The sequence below is a fragment of the Mus pahari genome, chromosome 12 (genome assembly GCF_900095145.1).
Source record: "Mus pahari chromosome 12, PAHARI_EIJ_v1.1, whole genome shotgun sequence".
NCBI classification, from domain to species: Eukaryota; Metazoa; Chordata; class Mammalia; order Rodentia; family Muridae; genus Mus; species Mus pahari.
Window position 1 is genome coordinate 37,787,959 of NC_034601.1, and position 20,511 is coordinate 37,808,469.

A 20,511-nucleotide genomic window follows, 5' to 3' on the forward strand; every position below is an offset into this window, starting at 1 on the left:
TTACCATCCCCTTCAGCTCCTTAATTTCTTCCCGGAACTCATAGAGTTCCCTGAGCTCAGTCTATTGGTTGGCTGTAAGTATCTGCATTTGTCTGTCAGGTGCTGACAGAGCCTCTCAGGGGGGAACAGCCATGCTAGGCTCTTGTCTGCAAACACATGTTGGCATCAGCAATAGAGTCAGGGTTTGGTGTCTGTGCCTGGGATGGATCCCAAGGTGGGGCGGTCCCTTTCCTTCAGGCTCTGCTCCATTTTTTGTCTCTGCATTTCCTTTAGACAGGAACAATTCTGGGTTAAACATTTTGAGATGAGTGGGTGTCCCCAGCAACTGGAGGTGGTCTCTTCTGGTTCTGTCTCCCTGCTGTTAGCCATTTTGGCTAATGCTGTCCGCATTGGATCCTGGGAACCTCTTGCATCCCTGGAGTCTGAGACTTGCTAGTGGTTCCCTCCCCCTCCCCTTTCCCACCCAGGTATCTCCCTTCCTCTGCCTCTTATGATTATTTTTTCCCCTTCTAAGTGGGATTGAAGCATTCCCACTTCAGACTCACTTCTTGTTAAACTTCATGTGGCCTGTGAATTGTATTATGGGTATTCTGAAATTTTTGGCTAATATCCACTTATCTCTGTGTATATACCATGTGTGTCCTTTTGGGTCTGGGTTACCTCAATCAGGATGATATTTTCTAGTTCCATCCATTGGCCTGCAAATTTTGTGATGTCCTGGTCTTTAATAGTTGAGTAGTATTCCATCACATGAATTTACATTTTGATTACAAACTGGTACTAATGCTCTGGAAATCAATCTGGTGGTTCCTCAGAAAATTGGAAATAGTTCTACCTGAGGACCGAGCTATATCACTCCTGGGCATATACCCAAAAGATGCTCCATCATATCACAAGGACACATGCTCTGTCCACCATGTCATAGCAGCCTTATTTGTAATAATAGCCAGAAGCTGGAAACAACCTAGATGTCGCCTATCCTCCAAGCTCTTATCTTCTATCTTAGTTTCTTTTTTATCTTAGCCATTCCCATGGTTTTAGTTATTGTCTATGAGTTGATTATAGTCATACTTTGATTTTAAACAAAACACTTTCCTTGACCATCAGTCACCAGTACCCAGTTACCTGCCTCTGCAGTATTTGGACTAATCTGAGTTGTATTGCTATTGGTCTTGTTCTGTGTGCTTGGTGCAAACCATAAAGAAGGGCCTAGGCCTAGGCTTAGCTTCTCTTTTCTTTTCTTTTCTTTTCTTTTCTTTTCTTTTCTTTTCTTTTCTTTTCTTTTCTTTTCTTTTCTTTTCTTTTCTTCTTTTCTTTTTCTTTTTCTTTTCTTTTCTTTTCAAAGATTTTTTTATTAGATATTTTCTTCATGTACATTTCAAATGCTATGCCCTATACCCTACCCCCACCCTGTTTCCCAGCCCACCCACTTCTGCTTCCTGGCCCTGGCATTCCCCTGTACTGGGGCATATGATCTTCGCAATACCAAGGAAGGGCCTCTCCTCCCATTGGTGGCTGACTAGGCTATCCTCTGCTACACATGCAACTAGAGACATGAGCTCTGGGTGGGTAGTGGTTAGTTCATATCGTTGTACCTCCTATAGGGTTGCAGCCCCCTTCAGCTCCTTGGGTACTTTCTCTAGCTCCTTCATTGGGGGCCCTGTGTTCCATCCAATAGATGACTGTGAGCATCCACTTCTCTTTTTGCCAGGCATTGGCATAGCCTCACAGAGAGAGCTATGTCAGGGTCCTGTCAGCAAAATCTTTCTGGCGTAAAGGTTCCTTCTGTCTGATGTTCGTTGTTCAGGTTTTGTTTCTCCGTGGCTTGGCCTTGGGAAGGTGGCTGTGGAGAGGAATTTCCTTGTTCACCTCGATTATGAAGTTGCTGAAGATGGTTGGTGTATCTGTTCTCTTACTCCTTTATCTGCCGATCTCTTATTGTCTCTTCTCTGCTGCTGTCCTGTGTGTTGTGCATGCTTTCCTGTTTCCTGAGGCCTGGTGATAGGCCAGCATGCAAAGGGGATAGGCCACTGATCTGTTCTCTTTACATGTTAATGATTCTGAGTGGAAACTGGGGGCAGATCTACTCTATATCCTTGGGAGCTCCAGGTATGAGTACAACTGAAAACACCCAGGGTAGCATGAATTATTTAAAGTTTTAAGGGAAAACATAGTCATGGCAAACATTTTCAGATAGCAGGGTAACCACCAATTTGAGGTAGCATAGAGTTTTAAAATTTAAAATTTGGCATTACTATATTTCGCTTGATGGTGTCATGTTTTCCATAGCTCAGCTTGGAACTGATGTCACAGAAAGCAGGCACTATGTGAAAGTCAACCAGATGGTAGGAAGGATGGTAATATCCAGTCTGCTTTCAAGACATAAGAAATTGTCCAGTGCACAGTAGACACTCATATCCCTATAATATGTTTCTTGAGGGTAGTTATCCAAAGTGAAAGTGACAGGGTAGCACTGTGTGACCTTGGCTGGCCTGGGAATGGCTATAGAACCAGACTACACTAGAACCCATAGAGATGCACTGCCTCCGTCCCCTTCCCCTGGTGCTTGCCCAGCTGAAAATACTGTTTTAGATATGTCTTCATATAGTCATATTATGTAGACAATGATTGAGTTGCTTAGAATAACCTACTTTATAACTGATGTGGAGAATTCTTACTAAGAGAAAGACAACAGGTGGGCTCAGCGAACATTCTTTGATCTTATTTGGTAGTATAGTCATTCATGATCATCAGTTAGTACAGATAGACCTCAGCAGTTAGCTGCTAGAGAGTCTACTGTCTTACGGAACTACAGGTTTCTAGTTCCAGTGATGGACATAACCTGTGTTTCTCATTTCATCTCCTGTGCTGTTTCTTGCATTGCCTTCCTTCCCACCTTTCCCATCCCCTCCCTGCTCCACCCCTGGTTTCCCTTCCATCCTGCCTTTCCCTCTGCATCCCTACTTTCCATTCCTGCCTCTTGCAACCTTCATTTCATTTATTTTTTTTTTCTGTTTGTTTTTATTACAGTCAGTATTATAATAAACATTCCTTTGTGTGCATGTAGAAAATCCACCAACTGATGAGTTTAAACTTTAAAATCGAATAGAAAATAGTTGTCTAAATGTGCCTCAGCTTCCTTTGTTTAGTCTTTTCTGAAGTGATAGATACTAGCAGAACTTTAAATTGGAGGTGACAGAAATAGGAATTAAAGTATATCTTTTTCATGCTTCAGTTTTATTTCTTTATGGATTAACATCTTCTCATATTCTTTTGACTAATCAACTTTAATTTCCACTAATATTTTAATCATTTTAAACAATTTTTAAAATTACAATGCATATCTTTTAAGTTGTTATATTATCTAAACATAAAGTTTTTGCTTGTTACCTATTTTGCAAACATATTTTTTATGTATTGCATGTCTTTTATTAATACAAACATTTTTCCTTATTTTGAGAAATAGATGATTTTCTACTTGTGAAGGTAGTATGAAACTAATTTTGTTTTTAATATTTAATTTGTTTTTGGTACATAGATAAAGCAGACACAGAAGTGACTATGTATTCTGTTTGTCTTGAATCATCTGTGGTCCTTCTGGCTCATCTTCACAATTACTGGGGCTGCATGCATATACACACATGTTCTGTGCAAGGCTCTTTGTATAGCGGTGATTGTTTCGTGGGTCCTTGCAAGGTGCTTAACCATTTTCTTCCATCCTTTAATACAGCACCTTCCTCAGTTTACTGAGCACCCCAGATTGTTCTCATGCTTGATGTTATCATTGGTGTTAGGGATTGGATGTTAGACATCTGTTCTAAATAGGCAAATGCTGTTTTGTAAGGTTTCCTGACACATCACTGGTTCTTAGAGTTCACATGACTTTCACCTACAGCCCTAAGGTGACCTGTAGCTTTCTGCAGTATCTCCAGGCTGTTCTGTAGACTTTTCTAAATTGTGTGGGGAATAATAGTAACCTAGGGTGCATTTCTTCTTTTTCACCCTCAGTGGCTTCAGGCTTTGTGTCTTTGTATATCATTCCAGTTACCTGGGGATTTGTGGCCATGGGATCTTCGGAGGCATCAAATCTTCCGTCTCACTCTGGTATTCCTTCTAAAGATCCTTTTAAAAATCTTTTATACCAACTTATTTCACTTTTATTAGCAAAATTATACTGACTATCTCTCTGAAAGAAGTATGAGACAGCGTGGTCTATATGAACTAACCTGTCCTTTTCCTAAGTTTCATTGAAACCTTTATGCCAGCTTTAGAATTGCTTGTAGTTACTGCCCGTCTTTATTGCCATATAGAAAATGTGTATGATTTATGTATTTAGCACTTCATTTGAATCCCATTTCTCTCATTTTTTTTTTTAGTGGATGACATACCTGTTTGTTTTGTTGTGCCAATAATATGCAGTTTTTAGGAGAATAATATCATTCAAGGTAACAGATAATATTATGCATTTTGTATTTAGAAAAAATGGAGAGAGGGAACAAGATGGAGGGAGGGAGAGAGGGAGGGAGGGAGGGAGGGAGGGACAGTATAAGAGAAGAGAGATAAAAGACTGTAGACAGTTGTATGATTAGACAGATTGTACCAAGGGGACTCAACTCTTGAGCAAAGTTAGTTTTAATCTTTTCAGTGCAGCAGATGATCTGTAGCCGAGGCAGATAAATCATTCCAGCCCCATCTGCTCTCCCCTTCAGCTCACTGCACAGGGCAGTTTTGTTTTTTACATGTAAATGGGTGTGAAGTTGAGAGGTTTGTACTTAGCCTTAATTTTGGCACTTTATGACTTGTACTCTACTTTTGACCTTTCTGAGTGCAGAGAAAATGACTGTCAGTTCGATTGTGTGTGAAAGCTCCTGTTCTATCAAGGGATATTATCAGGAACCCAAGATCAGCAAAGCTGTGTTCTTTTGGAAATGCTTTTCTTCACCATGTTGAATGCCCATAGCAAGAGCAGAGCTAATAACCCTATTCAAGTTCCACAGAAAGATGAGAACACTTCATCCTCTTTTGCGAATATCACATTTTTGATTCTCCTTCATTTTAGGGAAAATAATCTCTCTAATTATTTCTTTAATGAATCAGATAGTGTATGGAGCTTTTGAAATGTTATTTTCCAGATAGATTCAACAATCTTACCATCTATTGTGTAATTTAGTGGTAAGCTTTTTGCATTCATCATACTTGGGAAGGTCAAGCATTTTATGACCTCAAAAAGCTTGATCCTTGTTTTGAGCAGACAATTACCTAAATGTTCCCATTATTTAGAATGGATATTTCAAACATTTCAAGGTCTCCCTTTACTAGGATTCTCAAGTGTTTTCTTTTACTGAATACAGAATTCAAGTGAAGCAGACTTTTATATTATCTAAATTTTCTTATGTTTTTCTCATTTTATTTTAAAAGATGCTGTGGTAGAACATGCTGATATAACTTTAATAATAAACTTTACATTTATGTGTTATAGTTTGGCATTTCTGCAAGACCCCAGTTGAAGCTAAAAAGCCGTATTTTGACACTGTAGTTGAGAGATTGTTATAGCTAGCACAGATAAAAATCACATTGGACGACAGACTGTAGAGTGCAGTTTATTGGTTATTCTGAATGCTTTGTTGCAATCTCCATGAAGCTGATTGGTAGTGGCATTTACTACAGATGCTATAGGTAGAATGGAGAGTTGAAACTGGTGGTAGCGAGTAATAAATTGATTGCTGGATTAGGTGGCATATACAAACATACCGTTAGGGATCTAGGTACCCCATAATGTCCTCTATCACACAATGCAGTCGCACACACACATGTACGCACATATATTTCATATAAAGCAGTGTATATAAGACGTAAGTTGAGTTTCTACAGTTGGTCTTTCTTGAACCCTATCTTATTAAAGTCTGATTCTAAATCCCCCTGTCTTTATTCTGGATTACTTGCTGAGAGGTTCAGTCGAGGTCTGAGGAGCTTCCCACGTCTTGTTTCTTATAAGCAGAATTTTATTAGGATGCAGCCATACTGTGTCTATGGTTTCACTGCCAGACTATCATGGTGGTTGAGGAGCTGAGAAGAAAACTGTATGATCCAAAAGCCTACAGTTGTTATTTGGCCTCTCACAGAAAAAGGTTGCTATTTTATGGCTCAGAAGGCTCACGTCTCAGGTTGGGGAAACATTTGGGTCATAATAAAGTCGGGGTGAAAGTATTATATCTGTGTGTTACACACAGAAAAACTGAATTTTCATGGTACAACACCCCAAGTCTTCCATGTTTTGTGGGAATTGATTTATCATTTTTTAGTAAAGGTGTGAAATGATTGTCACTGCTACTGCTTTTACAATTTCATTCAACAATTCTTCCTGGCATCATAAGAGGATGTGGTGACATATTAGAAGTGTAGTGGGGGAATATGGAAGGAGTGACAGTTGAAAGAAATAATGCTTGTTCTTTTTATATGTCAAGTCATTTTGGGTCTGATTCTATACCCTTCCATTTTTTTTCCCTCAAATTAATCTTGTAATTTTCTCGCATATTAGGGGCAGTATATTCATCAGCCTAAGATTAACTAAAACATTACTTTGTGCATTTTAGGTCTTAATTAGTTTTTATGACTTGAATATTAATGTTCTAATAACTTTTCTGTATTCATTTATTCATTACTCAGGTATTTGAGTGCTCACTATGTATGTGCCAGGCATGACATCGAGGGGCAAGTGAATAGGCAATGAACAAGACACATGGCATCTCTAATAAGCAAACTAGACAGTGAATAAGTGTATGATTTTTAAAAATGGTAGTTATAACCTAGAAGGAAGAGAGGGAACTTACAAGTGAATTGGGTAACAAAAGTCATATAGTAGGGTAGACTTATTTGGTGCTATTCCAGTTGGTAAGTGAATAATGAGAAAGGTAACTATTAGAGATTGATCAAGAAGTATCTTTTAGAAGAGCACATTCAAAGCTGCAGATTGGCTAATAAAGATTATAACATGTAGCAATTACAGGAAAAGTGTTGTGGTTGTTCTTGGGTTCTTTTTTTGGTGTGTGTGTGTGTAAATTTAGAAATGTTGGTCTGTGTGAGAGTGTTAGTTTGTAACAAGGCATGAGATTAGTTTATGCATGTTTTCCTAGATTTTCAAATAATTGATCAATAGTCTATAAGTAGAAATGTTGGTGTATCTGAACAAAAATGAATGACTAAATTATTTACATGTATGAATGAAAGTCAAGACCTGCATAGTACAGGTAAAAGTAAGATAAGAGTAGAGAAAGAAATGTATTGAAATAGACTTTCAGGGTATTCAGTATTAGTACTTGTTTTTTTGGTTCCAAGACCAAACATCATCAAAAGCCACTACCTGCATCTTACATCCTATTGAAGCAGACTTTTACCCAGAAAATAGTGAGTGAACTGGAAAATTTAAGGAAAATGCGCATTCAAGTAAATCTGGGTTGATATTGAGAATACAGATTAAGAGATATTACTACTGACATTTGTCCTGACTGCCTTTGCTTCTTTTCTATGTAACTTGGTACATAGAAAAGAAGTTCTGTGAGAGGAGGGAACTACAGTTCCGAAAATGTCATCATATTGGCTTATGGACACACCTGTGGGATATTTTCTTAGTTAGTGATGGATGTAGGAAGACCCAGCCCATTGTATGTGTTCCCCTGGGCCGGTGGTCCTGGCTGGAGAGAAAGCAGGTTAGCAAGCCATGGACTGCATACTCACCATCAGCACTCCTCCTTTTTCTCTGCTTCAGTTTCTGCCTTCAGGTTCCTGCCTTGAGCTCCTAGTTTGACTTCCTTCAGTAGGGAATCTGACCTGAGCATGAGCTGAAATAAACTTTTCCCTCCCCAAATAGTTTTTTGCTCATGATGTTTTATCAAAGCAGTTGAAACCCCGACTACGACACCATTTAACAAGAAATTAGGACTGCTAGTGGGCCAGACTCAGGTGTCTAAAAATTATTCCAAAACCTGCAGTCTCAACTAATGACAGCCTCATAGAGGCAAAATACACACACACACACACACACACACACACACACACACACACACACACAAAGTGTAAGAAGATGGTATGTGGAAAATGGCGTGTTTAGATCAACACAGAAGTAAAAGGAAGAGGCTCTACATTATCAGAAAGAAAAAGGAAAGTGCACAGAGCAACACTAGATCTGGTTAAGGGTCACCGTTGTACCACTCTAGGAAAGACTGTAAAGAGGAGGATATACAGAAATGGTGCAAGACTGAAAACTGGGGGCATGCAAAGGAAATTAATTTTGAACCAGAAAATATTCAGAGGTTTTTTTTTTAACATAAAAAGTATAGGAAATTATAAACCTTAAAACATATAAATGAAAATTTAATTTAATTCAACACATTACCAACAGTTTTATCTCAGTCACATTTGGCTTAAAAATGCAAAATTCTTAATCTTTACTTTAACTACTCCTGTGATGCCTCTATGTCAAATATAGAAGACCCCCTTTACCAGGGTTCTTCATTATGTTGTCATAGGTCTGTTTATCCACTGCCTTTCTGTAGAGCCTTCTTCTTGTGTGTCTGTTCTTTTAAGGGTTTGCATGCTCTCGCCCATTTTCCCCTTGTATATTTGTGGCATGCTAGTATCTGCTTGTTTGCATTTATATGTAGTGAGAAATGGAATGAAAGTTAAGTGGATTGAATTTTATAGTGAAATCCTCTAAACCATAAGGATGTGATTTATTTATTTTTTGGTATTGGCCTCTGCTCTTCAGGAATCTATTCAATATATAAAGGCTGATTCACTTGAGGCAAATCCTGTGTTAAAGATTGGTCATTCTCTGGTAGCAGCAATCTGTCAGGGAACAGGATATGCAAATGAGGTTCTCACATTGGATTCTTTGACCCCTGATATAATTTACTTGCTTTCACTAACCATGGTTTTAACTTTAATATTTTATTTTATTGATACAATTTAAGCCTAGATAAATGGAACAATCCTATACTCTGTACATTTCTCCAGACAAATTAGTCATGGCAGCTAACTTTTATCATATGATTGTGCATCCATTTTATTCCTCGACCAGACTTTGGGATGTACATCATTTGATAATCTGTCCCTTCAGAACAGTTTCCAGAAAGGATATTATGTGGTCAGTTTTATTGTGTGCTTCCACAATTATTGAGATGGTATCTTATTTTTCCATCTGGGGCACTATGACAAATTTATAATGGTATTCAACTGTCAGTGGTCAAATATGGTACCAACTTGGTAACAATTTACAATCCCCCCAATGAATTTACCTGGGAAACTGCTGTGAGTGCTTCTTCCATTGTAGTATAGAGGCAAACTTGTATTAAATACAAAAGGAAGTCTGTGGAGAACATTAGCTCATAAATACTGGAAACTTTTTATGTGGTGTAATATATGGTCCAGAAAAGTGAACTTCACAGTCAGACTTGGTATGAACCGTGGTAGAGGAATATCTTTTAGGAGATTGCTTAACCTCTTAGCTGTGTTTACCCTAGTCCTCTGGGAGAGATGATCCTATCTCCATCTAGAGTTTGTGTGCGTCTGAAAGAAGTAAAAGTACAGACATGCACATACTCTAAAGAACTGACTGCTAATATATATTCTGTCATTATTTAATTTTTACATTTAAAAAATGACAACTACGTAGCCTTTTCTCTGATCTTGGTCCTTCTGAGAGTTATGAAATTAAGGTGTAAACATTTTTGATCTAAAATATATAGTGATCTGTAAGTCCCATTTTTGTTTTAACTCTCAAAATACTTGTGATATAGTTGACCTAAAAGGAGAATATTTAACTTTGACCCAAGATTAAATGAAGCAAAATTGTTTTTATACACCACAAAGAACAGAACAGTATTAGGAGGATCACTTCAAAAGGTAGCTTTGAACATCCCTTGCGTGCTATGGGGTCCTGTCAGTCAGCCCAGTCTCTATGTCTTAAGTATTTAGAGTTCTGGAAAAAATTGAAAGGTCAAGATGCTTTCACGTAGGTACCAGAACACAATTTTATGAGTACATGCACTTTTGTCTTGAAAAATGTTTTTGGTTTTTATTTATTATCTCTTATGACTCCCCACCCTAATGATTAAATAAGATATGCTGTGAAGGCCATGTAAATGTTTGGAACAAAAAGTAAATATACAAGCCCCAATTACCAAAGCAGAGATGATAATACAACTATTTTGGACTTCAGTGGAATTGATCAAAAGAAAACTTTTGTTTTGTTTTTACTTCCAGTATAACTAGACAACTTAACCATATTCCTAGAAAGTCAGTGTTCCCTGTGTCCAGAAGCAGGCATTCTTCAGTCTGTTAACTCATCTGGCATAGCCCAAGAAAGTGGTGATTTTGTCTGACCTTGTCTACTAATTGTTATTTTTTATTTATTATAAGTTCAAAGTTATTTTAACATTATCCCATTTTATAATCATGTCTTTCTTACAGCATGTTTAGAAATGAGTGTTTAATAAATGATTGTTTCCAAACCCTTATCAATCAGTAAATACTAAATACTTGTGCTCATTCTGCTCAACTCTTCTGAAATAAATTATAAGAGAGACTAGGGATAGTTATAGGAGAAGGAGTTTTAGTAATGTTTGAAATCTGAAAATTGTATTCTACTCTTATGTATTTGTGAAAGTATTTAAACCTATTAAGTGTATTTAAATTTATATTATTAAAATGACTTAAATATTTTTAAATAATTATTTTTTGAGTTCTCAGAAAGGGCACATATTCTAAATTTATAAATTTTCTTTAAAGGCAATTAAATAAATAATTCAGAAGTGTATTCTGTTTACCTGTTAATAATTAAGCAGGATAGTCTGTGTACTCTTTATAGTCATTGAGTTTTAATTTATTTATTTGTTGGTATGTTGGTTTTTAAGAATTTATTTAAGGACTTCTGCTATTGGAGGATAAAAACAAACAGAGTAATGCTGCACAGTACTGCAAAGGGAGCTTTGAAAGGACAAGAAAGAAAAAATAAAAGTCAATTGGATTTGAGGCTTTAAAAGTAGTGTTATATAAACAACCCTTTGAACTTTGTCCCTCTATGTAGAAAAATATGGTGCTGAGAGGAAGTTTAATTGACCCAAAGCAATGGCTTTGCTATTGTCCTAGAAGTCTCTCCCAGTGGATTTGTTATGATTTCTAATGCCCTTGCTTTAGGGCTCAGCTGGGCCACTAATGTGAAAATTTTTTCAAGTCAACCATAAGACTTATTCCATTTCTGTGGTGTTGTACATTAATATTCAAAACCAAAATGATTGCCTCCATTTAAGGGACCACCATTATGGAAAACTAGAACTCTATTTGACTTTAAATTTTTTTCAGTGTCCTAAAAATTTTACACTTTTCTTTTCTGCTTCTGTCCATTTGTTGGGTGCAGATATCTGCATCTGACTCTTTCAGCTGCTTGTTGGGTCTTCTGGAGTGTGGACATGCTAGGTCCCTTTTTGGGAGCGCTCCATAGCCTCAGTAATAGTGTCAGGCCTTGGAACCTCCCTGTGAGCTGGATCCCACTTTGGGTCTGTCACTGGAACTTCTTTTCCTTAGGCTCCTCTCCATTTCCATCCCTGTAATTCTTTCAGACAGGAACAATTATGGAAAAGGATGGAAAAGGCCTTCCAAGCAAATGGTCCAAGGAAAAAAGCAGGAGTTGCCATCTTAATATCCAATAAAATAGACTTTCAACCAAAAGATATCAAGTGTTATGAAGAAGAACACTTCATATTCATCAAGGGGAAAATCCACCAAGAGCAAGTCTCAATTCTGAACATCTATGCCCCAAATGCAAGAGCACCCAAATTTATAAGAGAAACTTTACTAAAGCTCAAAATATACATTGAACCCCACACAATGATAGTGGAAGATTTCAACACCCCACTCTCACCAATGGACAGGTTATTGAAACAGAAACTAAACAGAGACATAGTGAAACTAAGAGAGGTTATGAACCAAATGGTTTTTTGTTGTTGAGTTGCGTTTCTTGTATCCAGCACAATGCTGGACCGTTGTTAGCTTATGTGTTTTTATAGATGAGTCCATTAATATTTAGAGATATTAAAGAGAGATGACTTTTGGTTCCTGGTATGATTGTTTTTATAGGTGGCTTTATGTGCTTGTGACTCTGCTTTTACTTTGTTGTGAGATGCTCAATATCTTGTCCTTTCGCTGGTGCACATATCTTCCTTGTGTTGGAGTTTTCCTTCCAGGATCCTTTGTAGGGTTGTGTTGGTAGATAGATACTCTTTGAATTCGGTTTAGTCCTGGAATATCTTGGTTTATCCTTCTGTGTTGATCGAGAGTTTTGCTGGGTATAGTAGTCTGGACTGGCATTTGTGTTCTTTTAGAGTCTGCATGACCTTGGCTCTTCTGGCTTTCATAGTCTCTTTTGAGAAGTCTGGTGCAGTTCTGCTAGGTCTACCTTTGTATTTTACTTGGCCTTTTTGCATTTTAGACTTTTATACTTTAATATAAACCATATTAATAATCATAATCATGTCCAGCTTTGTCCTCTTCAGCTCCATCCATGTCCTTGCCTGTAAATGTCAGTTTTATTTCCTCACATGAATGGGTAGGATGAGAACCATACCCAGGTTATGCAGATACATGGCTTAACCATTGACCTGAGCATGAGGTCTGCAATTGAGGAGTTAGAGAAAGGACTGAAGGAGCTGAAGGGGTTTGCAACCTCATAGGAAGAACAACAATATCAACCAAGCAGACCCTCCCCAGAGCTCCCAGGAACTAAACCACCAACCAAAGAGTACAGGGAGGGAACCATGACTCCAGACACATATGTAGCAGAGGATGGCCTTGTTGGGCATCAATGGAAGGAGAGGCCCTTGGTCCTCTGAAGGCTTTATGCCCCAGTATACAAGGGTGGGAAGGCAGGAGTGGGGAACACCCTCATAGAAGCAGGGATGGGGAGATGGGATAGGGGAGTTGGGGGCAGGGAAACCGGGACATTTGAAATGTAAATAAAGAAAATACCCAATTTAACAAAACAAAACAAAACCCCAAATACATGGCTGGGACTGAGCCATGAGAGTTTCTGTCTTAACTATTCCTAGGCCTAGGCCTGAAAGAAAGCTTCAGCCTTTGAATACAAACCTAGGCTGGGAATGTTTCAGCTGGTTAGACTTACTACTGAATAAATCCTCTTTCTAGGTCTTTCTGAACTTTGGCTGGTTGAATCAACTTAGCTGTTGTGGCTCAAACTTCTCTCTAAGCTGACTGACTCAATTTGGCTTCTTTTGACTTCTGACTGAATTGGTCTGCTAGGAAAGGCTGCCTATAAGCTACAGACAAACACTCTAAACTCAACTGAACCTAACCAAACTTAACTCCCCTCTCTCCCTGACACTGCTCTTTAGTTGCCTGTCGTTCCTGTTTTAAGAGTTAGGTGTAGCCTATCTCTGGCCTATTGTGCCAGATCTTTTCTCTGACTTGTTACTTTTCTGCCCCTCAGGTAGACATTATTGTTTGAGATTTAAGGTGTGTACTAAAAGCCTGTCTTTATTCCAACCAGAGGGATTAAAGGTTTGTTTTCCAGCCAGAGGAATAAATATGTCTGCATTCCAACTGGATATGTGATCCTTGTCACAACAGCCATGTTGGTGTTTTGAAATTACTCTAGACTTGCCAATATACCTATCTCAAATTCATGTTCTCTTCTGTAATTCTTATTCTTCCTCCCACACTTCCCTCCTGGCCCTCTACTGGTTTCAATTAGTTCTTAGCTCTATGCACATGATTTTCAGGTTGGCCACTTAAGCACAGACAACCTGTTCGAGAAGTTGTCCCTGAAGAAAATTTACTCTCCTTCCTGTGGTAGCCATAGAGTTCCTAGCATGCTTGTAGCTTCCCCAGGTAGGTCTTGGGCAATGTGAGCCATTCCCCAATCCATGCTGGACTATTGACTGATGTATTCCTGTGTAGTCTCAGTAGGCAACTATAGCTACTAAGAGTTCCAGAAGACAATATTTTGCATCAGTCCTCTATGCTCTCTGGCTTTTGCAATTCACCAGCCTCCTCTTTCAGTGTTCCCTAAGCCTTGTGTGTAGAGTTGTGTTATAGATCTCATTTGAGGGAGGACACTCCACATCCACTTATTCTCTGCACTTTCCCCAATTGTGAGTCTCTGTCATTGCCTCTGTCTACTGAAAAAACAGGTTTCTTAGATAAGGGGTATGAGCAGCACCGAATGTATTGGCGTGATACATATTGAAAACCATTTTTTTTTTTTTTTTTGTCTAAGTGCACTATTGATACATTTTGTTTTCAAGCCACTGTATGCCTAAAACTCCATGGTGGGTCTGCCATGGAGTATAGAGAATTTGATTCTTCTCATATATCTTTGGAGTTATGGCCTGTTATTAATGTGATATAACAGCCGTGTGCTACTGACACTGTTCTCATACCACTTGTTCTCAGTCTTTGTAAAAACCTTATTTATTTTATACATATTTGCCATGTTAGTGAGATACTTATTCAACTTAAATTTGTCTATCTATCCATCTCTTGGCTAATTGTTTAAGACTGTTTCTAAACTTAATGACACTGGGCTGTAATCAAGGATACCTCTGAGTAAGGCAAAAGTACTTGAGTTCCAGACCTGCCTGGGCAATTTAGTGACACTGTCTAATAACAAAAGCAAATAAAGGGTGGCATATAGCTTATGTGTGGGACCCTAAGTTGAGTTCCCAATGGAGCAAACAAACAATTGACAACAAAAGCCCAGGGCTGCTGCTGATAATTGTAGACTTAGTTCAATGTAGATGTTTCTAAGAAAAAATATTTTCTCTAAGCAAGCCTGTGTTGGTGCTGTGAATAATTAAATGAATTAGATATTGAATAACAGTCCTTGTGCTAGAGAAAAGTATGTTTATCAGATAAAGGCAGGTATAGTATTTAAATGAACGAGATACTAGCTTAAAATTGACAACTTTATTTTATATTTTCTGATTAACTTTTACTATTTGAATTACTGACTTACTCGCCCTAATCATATTTTATTCTTTAATTTTTATATAAATCTTGGGAAGATTAATTATTATATGATACTGGTTAGATTGACTCAGGCATATGAAACGTGGTGACTTTTTTATGTGCTCATAGTCTGTTTATGTTTTCTAATTAATTAAGTGATAATAGTTGTCTTCTTTTCAGTTCTGTAAATGTTTATTGAGTTCTTGTTAGACACTATTTAAAGAATTTCTGAGAAGATAAAAATGAATACATTCGACAGGCTTATCTACTGAAGCAATCCACAATTGATAAAAATAGCAATATAAAAATAATAGTTAATGAGCAGCCAGCTTGCTGTGTGCTAGTCATAGTATTAAAGAGGATAATGTTTGTCATGATTCAATCTGGCAGCAGCCAGGCGACTCCTACATATATGTTTTTACTTCTTTAATCACCTAGGTTTTGTTCTATTTTAACCTCTTTTAGGTAACTTCTTTTCCAAACCTGTGAAAATAGCAGTTCATGTTACTCTCAGCATTGCTACCTTGAGATTTTCTTGACTGTCATAAATCTAATAATTGGCTTGCTTGTTTATTATTTGGAATAATATTATTGGTAAATTTAGAATTGTAGGAGTCAAGGGTTACCAAAGGGGAAAGGTTAAATTAGTATATTATAGTTTATTATATGTAACTTCTTCAAGCCCTCGATGTCTTATTTATATTATAGACATAGACATAAGTGGTTCATACGTTGGTCAGTTTCTTCACTTTTTTATTTAGTAAATGCATTGATCATCTGGCATCTAGCAGATACTATTTATTGTGTGTGAAGAAGACAGTGGTCCTATCCTATTCTAATAAGGGAGAGAGATAGTAAATAAAACTTACTCTTACAGTATATCACCTAATAGCCAAATTAATTTTCCCTAAAGCCTTTTTCTGGACCACTTTGCTATTTAATCCCTAACCCCCATACACTTTTTGTCCCCATCATCCTCTGTTCATGTCATCAATGATTTTGATTCCTCCGGATCTGACCTGCAGTGTCTCCTAACACTTGCTGCTGCAGAGTAATTGTGTTCCTGAATGTAGTGACATTGTTGTTTTCCTTTTCTTGACTCCATTTGAATGTCAGTACAGCCTAGACTTGGGTATCTTTTATTTTGCTGGTGTCATTTATTGTTCCAATCTTTGTTTCTGTTGCACGACTGTTCCATATGAATATTAAAGATCCAGCCAATTCCAATCCTAAGAGTTTTATAAAAGGGGGTCTTTATTGTAGATATTCTGGCTTATAGGATTAGCTTATGTTTATGTAATGCATTTCCATTAGCAAAACTGCTTTTGAGACTTGAAAAGACTGAGTCTCTGTGGAGATTATTAGTAAATATGACATCAAGGTCATCATAGAGATTTCATAGTAAATTTAGAAAGATCGCTTTCCAAGGACATAATTTTAATTGGAGAATTGCTTGTGGCTAAATTTTCTTATTGTGAGACATAGCATATTGTTTTCAAAAGCCCCTCAGCATCCTGCTTGCTTCAGCTCCAGTCTCAGCTCTGAGTCTATATTATTAATACGCTTGTGGTTAGAAAGGAATCTAAGTGTCTTTCTCAGGTGCTTTGGAGATGGCTCCAGCAGGTAAGAGTACTTGATATTCAAGCATGAAGACCCAACCAAGTCTCTGGCACTACATAAAGAGCTAGCTATGGCCACTGAGTACTGTATCCCTCAACACTGTGCAGACTGGAGACAGGGGGCTAAACTTTCTGGCCATCATCCTAGCTCTCAATACAATGTGAGACTGTCTCAAGGAAATAAGTCCAAAGGTGATAAGAGTAGGACATCTGATATTCTGTGATCTCTGCACGCATGTGTGTACATAGCACACATATATTACAACCCAAAATTTCACACAGATAAATAAATACATAGAATAGAGTAGAATTTCTAAAAGAAAGAAAGCAACCATTTGTATGTGTCCATTCCTGTCCCAGGCCGTAGGCAGGCTCGCAGTGAAACTCCACCAAATGTGTTACCTTTGCTGCTTATGCGTTTCCACGGTTCATTTTTCTTTTCTTTTAATTATCTGTGATTATCCAAATATTTTCATCCATTTCTCATTTTAATGACATCTCAATCTTACCTTATATACTAGTTAACTTGCTGTCACTTTCCATCTGTCAAATATTATAAATATTCACCAATTCTGCTCAAACATTAATACACAGGGCATAAAGGATGGTTCAGTTGGTAAAGTCCTTGATGTATAAGTGGAGGGACCAGAGTTTATTCTATAGAAGAAATGTAAAAATCCAGATGTGGCATATCCTTGTAATTGCAGTGTTGGGATGCAAAGGCAAGAACGTCATAGGTGCCTTGCTGGCCAGCCATGCTATATTAATTGGTGAGCTTCAGGCCAATAAGAGACCTTGTCTCAAAGAAGAATGACATCAAGCTCATCATAGAGAATTCATAGAAAATTTAGAAGGATCGCTTTCTAAGAACATAATTTTAATTAGAGAATTTCTTGTGGCTAAATTTTCTTATTGTGAGACACAGCATATTGTTTTCAAAAGCCCCTCGGCATCCTGCGCAGAAGTGGTGGCATTCTGAGGATGATAGCAAAGGTTGTTCTCTTGCCTACAGACAAATGTGTTCATGTGTGCACATATGAAGACACACCTGCACACACATCCAAATATTAAACTCTAAAACTCATTGTTAATATTATTTAAGAAAGTCTCTATTGATACTCTGCCCTTGTCCTTTCAGATGTGTACACACAGTGCTTTGCATCGAATGTGGTATGTTTAGCTGAGAATCTGTACTAGATGTTTTCAGTCCTTGTAATGATTATATTTACGTATTTTTTTAAAACCGGAAATATTAGAATTCATGAAGTCACCTACATTCTTCTCAAAGCTAATCATGAAGACATTAATGTAAATGCAAATGGTTTCTTGAATGGTTACTAATTTTAAGAGTTTTTTTTTTCTTTTTTTGTAGATAACTGAATGGAGTGTTTGAATTGCGCTTTGCAACTCTGAAGGCTGAAGGTAATGGCCAGTGACGGTTTCCATGGGTTTTATCTTCTTGGACATGCTTTATTATCTTCAAGGCCATGGATTAGCTACTGAAACTTTTTCTTGATTGCCCTTTAACAATCTCTTCCTCAAAATAATATATAAGTAAAACAAAAACCCCTTGCCATTTCACAATATTTAGTTCTACTTGTTGATGTTATACTTTCTTCTACATAGAAATGTTTTATGCTTTTCATTTTTATTAGTTTGAATTCCTCTTATTGTAGCCTTGCCCTTTCTCTAAGTAGGCATATTGACTCAGAATCGGAAAGTAAGAATATATTTGTGCTCAGGAATAGCTTTATAACTTATGATGGGAGAGAGATAAAGGTGCTTTCTTTGGAAACATCCAAACTGTTCAGGTGACATTTAATAGCTTCAGATCCACAAGTCCAGAATTGCAGGCAGGAGGTTAACAATAGACTTGTGTTGCTGCATTGTGTATAAAAAGCTCGTAGGACTTAAGAGAGGCCTAGGCCTCTTAGACAAGAGGGGGCTGTAATTACTTTGCTTCTTACATGCATGGTTAGATCTTCCAGAGAGAGTAACATGCTAGGGTAATTTATTAGAGAAGAGTAAATCACAGATTACATAGGAGGGGGTTGGGGTAGTGTGATTCAACCATCAGTTTGTGAATACATACACTTAAGCATGTGTGATAGCTTGTTTTTAATTTCTTTACACCAGTGCACACCTCAAACGTTCCGTTTAGCAGTGGGATATGCAAATTGTTCCAAATGCAGCAGCAGTACTTTCACCTGAATGTCAAAACTGTCAGACAGCTTTAAATCAAATCTTTATAACATTTTAAAAACCAACCAGCCCCAAGATTGAAGCACCAAACTCCGAGAAAACTTGTCTCCCATACTTCCAAACAGCTCCTGTATGTCAGCATAGTAATGTCAGAGTTCTAATTCACCTGCTTTCTAATTTTAACCTTTTAAGGATTTTATTTTATTTGGCTTAATTATGATATTTTCTACAAATTAATGATAAATGCCTTGATTAATAAAACCAAATGTCAGAGAAAATGACAACTTGATGAAAAATTAATACTAGGCAATATTTTAAGGTACAGAGGTACTAAAGATGTATTCTTGAGACTGGTATTTCATCGTCTCTTTCTTGAAGGTTGGTAACCACAATTTTCTTTGTAGGTTTCTACTACTACATGAATCGTTGCATTAATAATATAATTTCATCTGTTTTTAATATTAGTTATTATAAATAAAAGTATACTCTTGTTATCTCTTGTATTACTGCATCATTCATTTTTATTTTATAGAAACAAAATAATGCATATAGTATGATAGTATAGAAATAAAATTAGCATTCTGAGAATCTAGCTAGTTGTGTGTGTTTGTGTGTGCATATGTTGTCTGTCAGTCTGTTTCAGAAAGTCTCATGGTATAAAATTGATTATTTTTAACATTTGTTTAGTTATGGCCATTTTGTCCAATGAATCACCAGTTCTGGCCAGAGTGCTCCAGGCCCCATCTGCCCCTGTCTGCCTAGCACTTGGGCTACAGTGCATGCTTCCATGCCTACCTTACATGGCTGTAGGAAACCTGTATTCTGCTACTTATGATTGCATTACCAGCTAAGCCCTTTCTCCTGAACACAGGGATTTGGTTTTTAAAGCATTTTCTCAAAGTTGTTTTTTTTTTTTTTTTTTTTTTTTTATGGAACTTAATAGATGTAAATGGCTCTGACTTGCTTTTTCTTTATAAACTGCTTAGTAGCTTAAAACTACTAGAATGATCAATATGATTACTCTTCTTTAGTGATAGTCATAGGATTGAAAGACAAAAATGTGTCATGTAATTTTTATTTGAAAGTTTTTGCTTTATTTAAAAAATTTTCATGCTAGTACATATTGTGTGCTGAATATATTACCCACTCCTTTCAAACCTTCCTGCCTTCCTCATGTTATGTTTCTCTGTAAACCACATATGAAAGGAGGAATATAAGACAATAAGAAAGACATTGTCTGAGACTGACTTATTTTTTTTTAAAGAATACAGGATCCTTTTACAGATGGTTGTGAGCCACCATGTGGTTGCTGGGAATTGAACTCAGGACCTCTGGAGGAGCGGTCAGTGCTCTTAACCCCTAAGCCATCTCTCCAGCCCCCTGAGACAGACTTATTTCACTTAATATTACCATCTCCATTTGTCTTAATGTTCCAACAAACATCAAGGTGTTGTACTGTTTCCATATATTTTTCTATTTTCATAAATTTAGGATTTTATTTTGACCGCTTAAATATTTGTTAAGTGTTAAGTAGAAATGGCATTATGCAGCATTAATGCCTGTGCAGTAATTTTATATTGACACTTCACAAATAAAACTGCAAACCAAATAAAGGAGTGAACAGCCACCGCTCCTGTGTTGTGCTTTGATTGATTGACTGGGATACAAAGAA

At 37.2% G+C, this 20,511-nt stretch overlaps 1 protein-coding gene across 18 annotated transcripts in view; it reads left to right on the plus strand.

Moving 5' to 3' along the window:
- Zbtb20 (zinc finger and BTB domain containing 20) overlaps positions 1-20,511 on the plus strand; it is a 726,359-nt gene that overhangs the window by 117,515 nt on the left and 588,333 nt on the right. For 17 of the 18 annotated variants that reach the window (XM_029544669.1, XM_029544691.1, XM_029544687.1 and 14 more), the window contains one exon: positions 18,010-18,059. The gene's annotated coding sequence lies outside the window, so the exon portion shown is untranslated. Of the gene's footprint in view, positions 1-4,428; positions 4,446-18,009; positions 18,060-20,511 lie in introns of those variants that run through there. The other variant, XM_029544672.1, reaches the window with a different exon arrangement.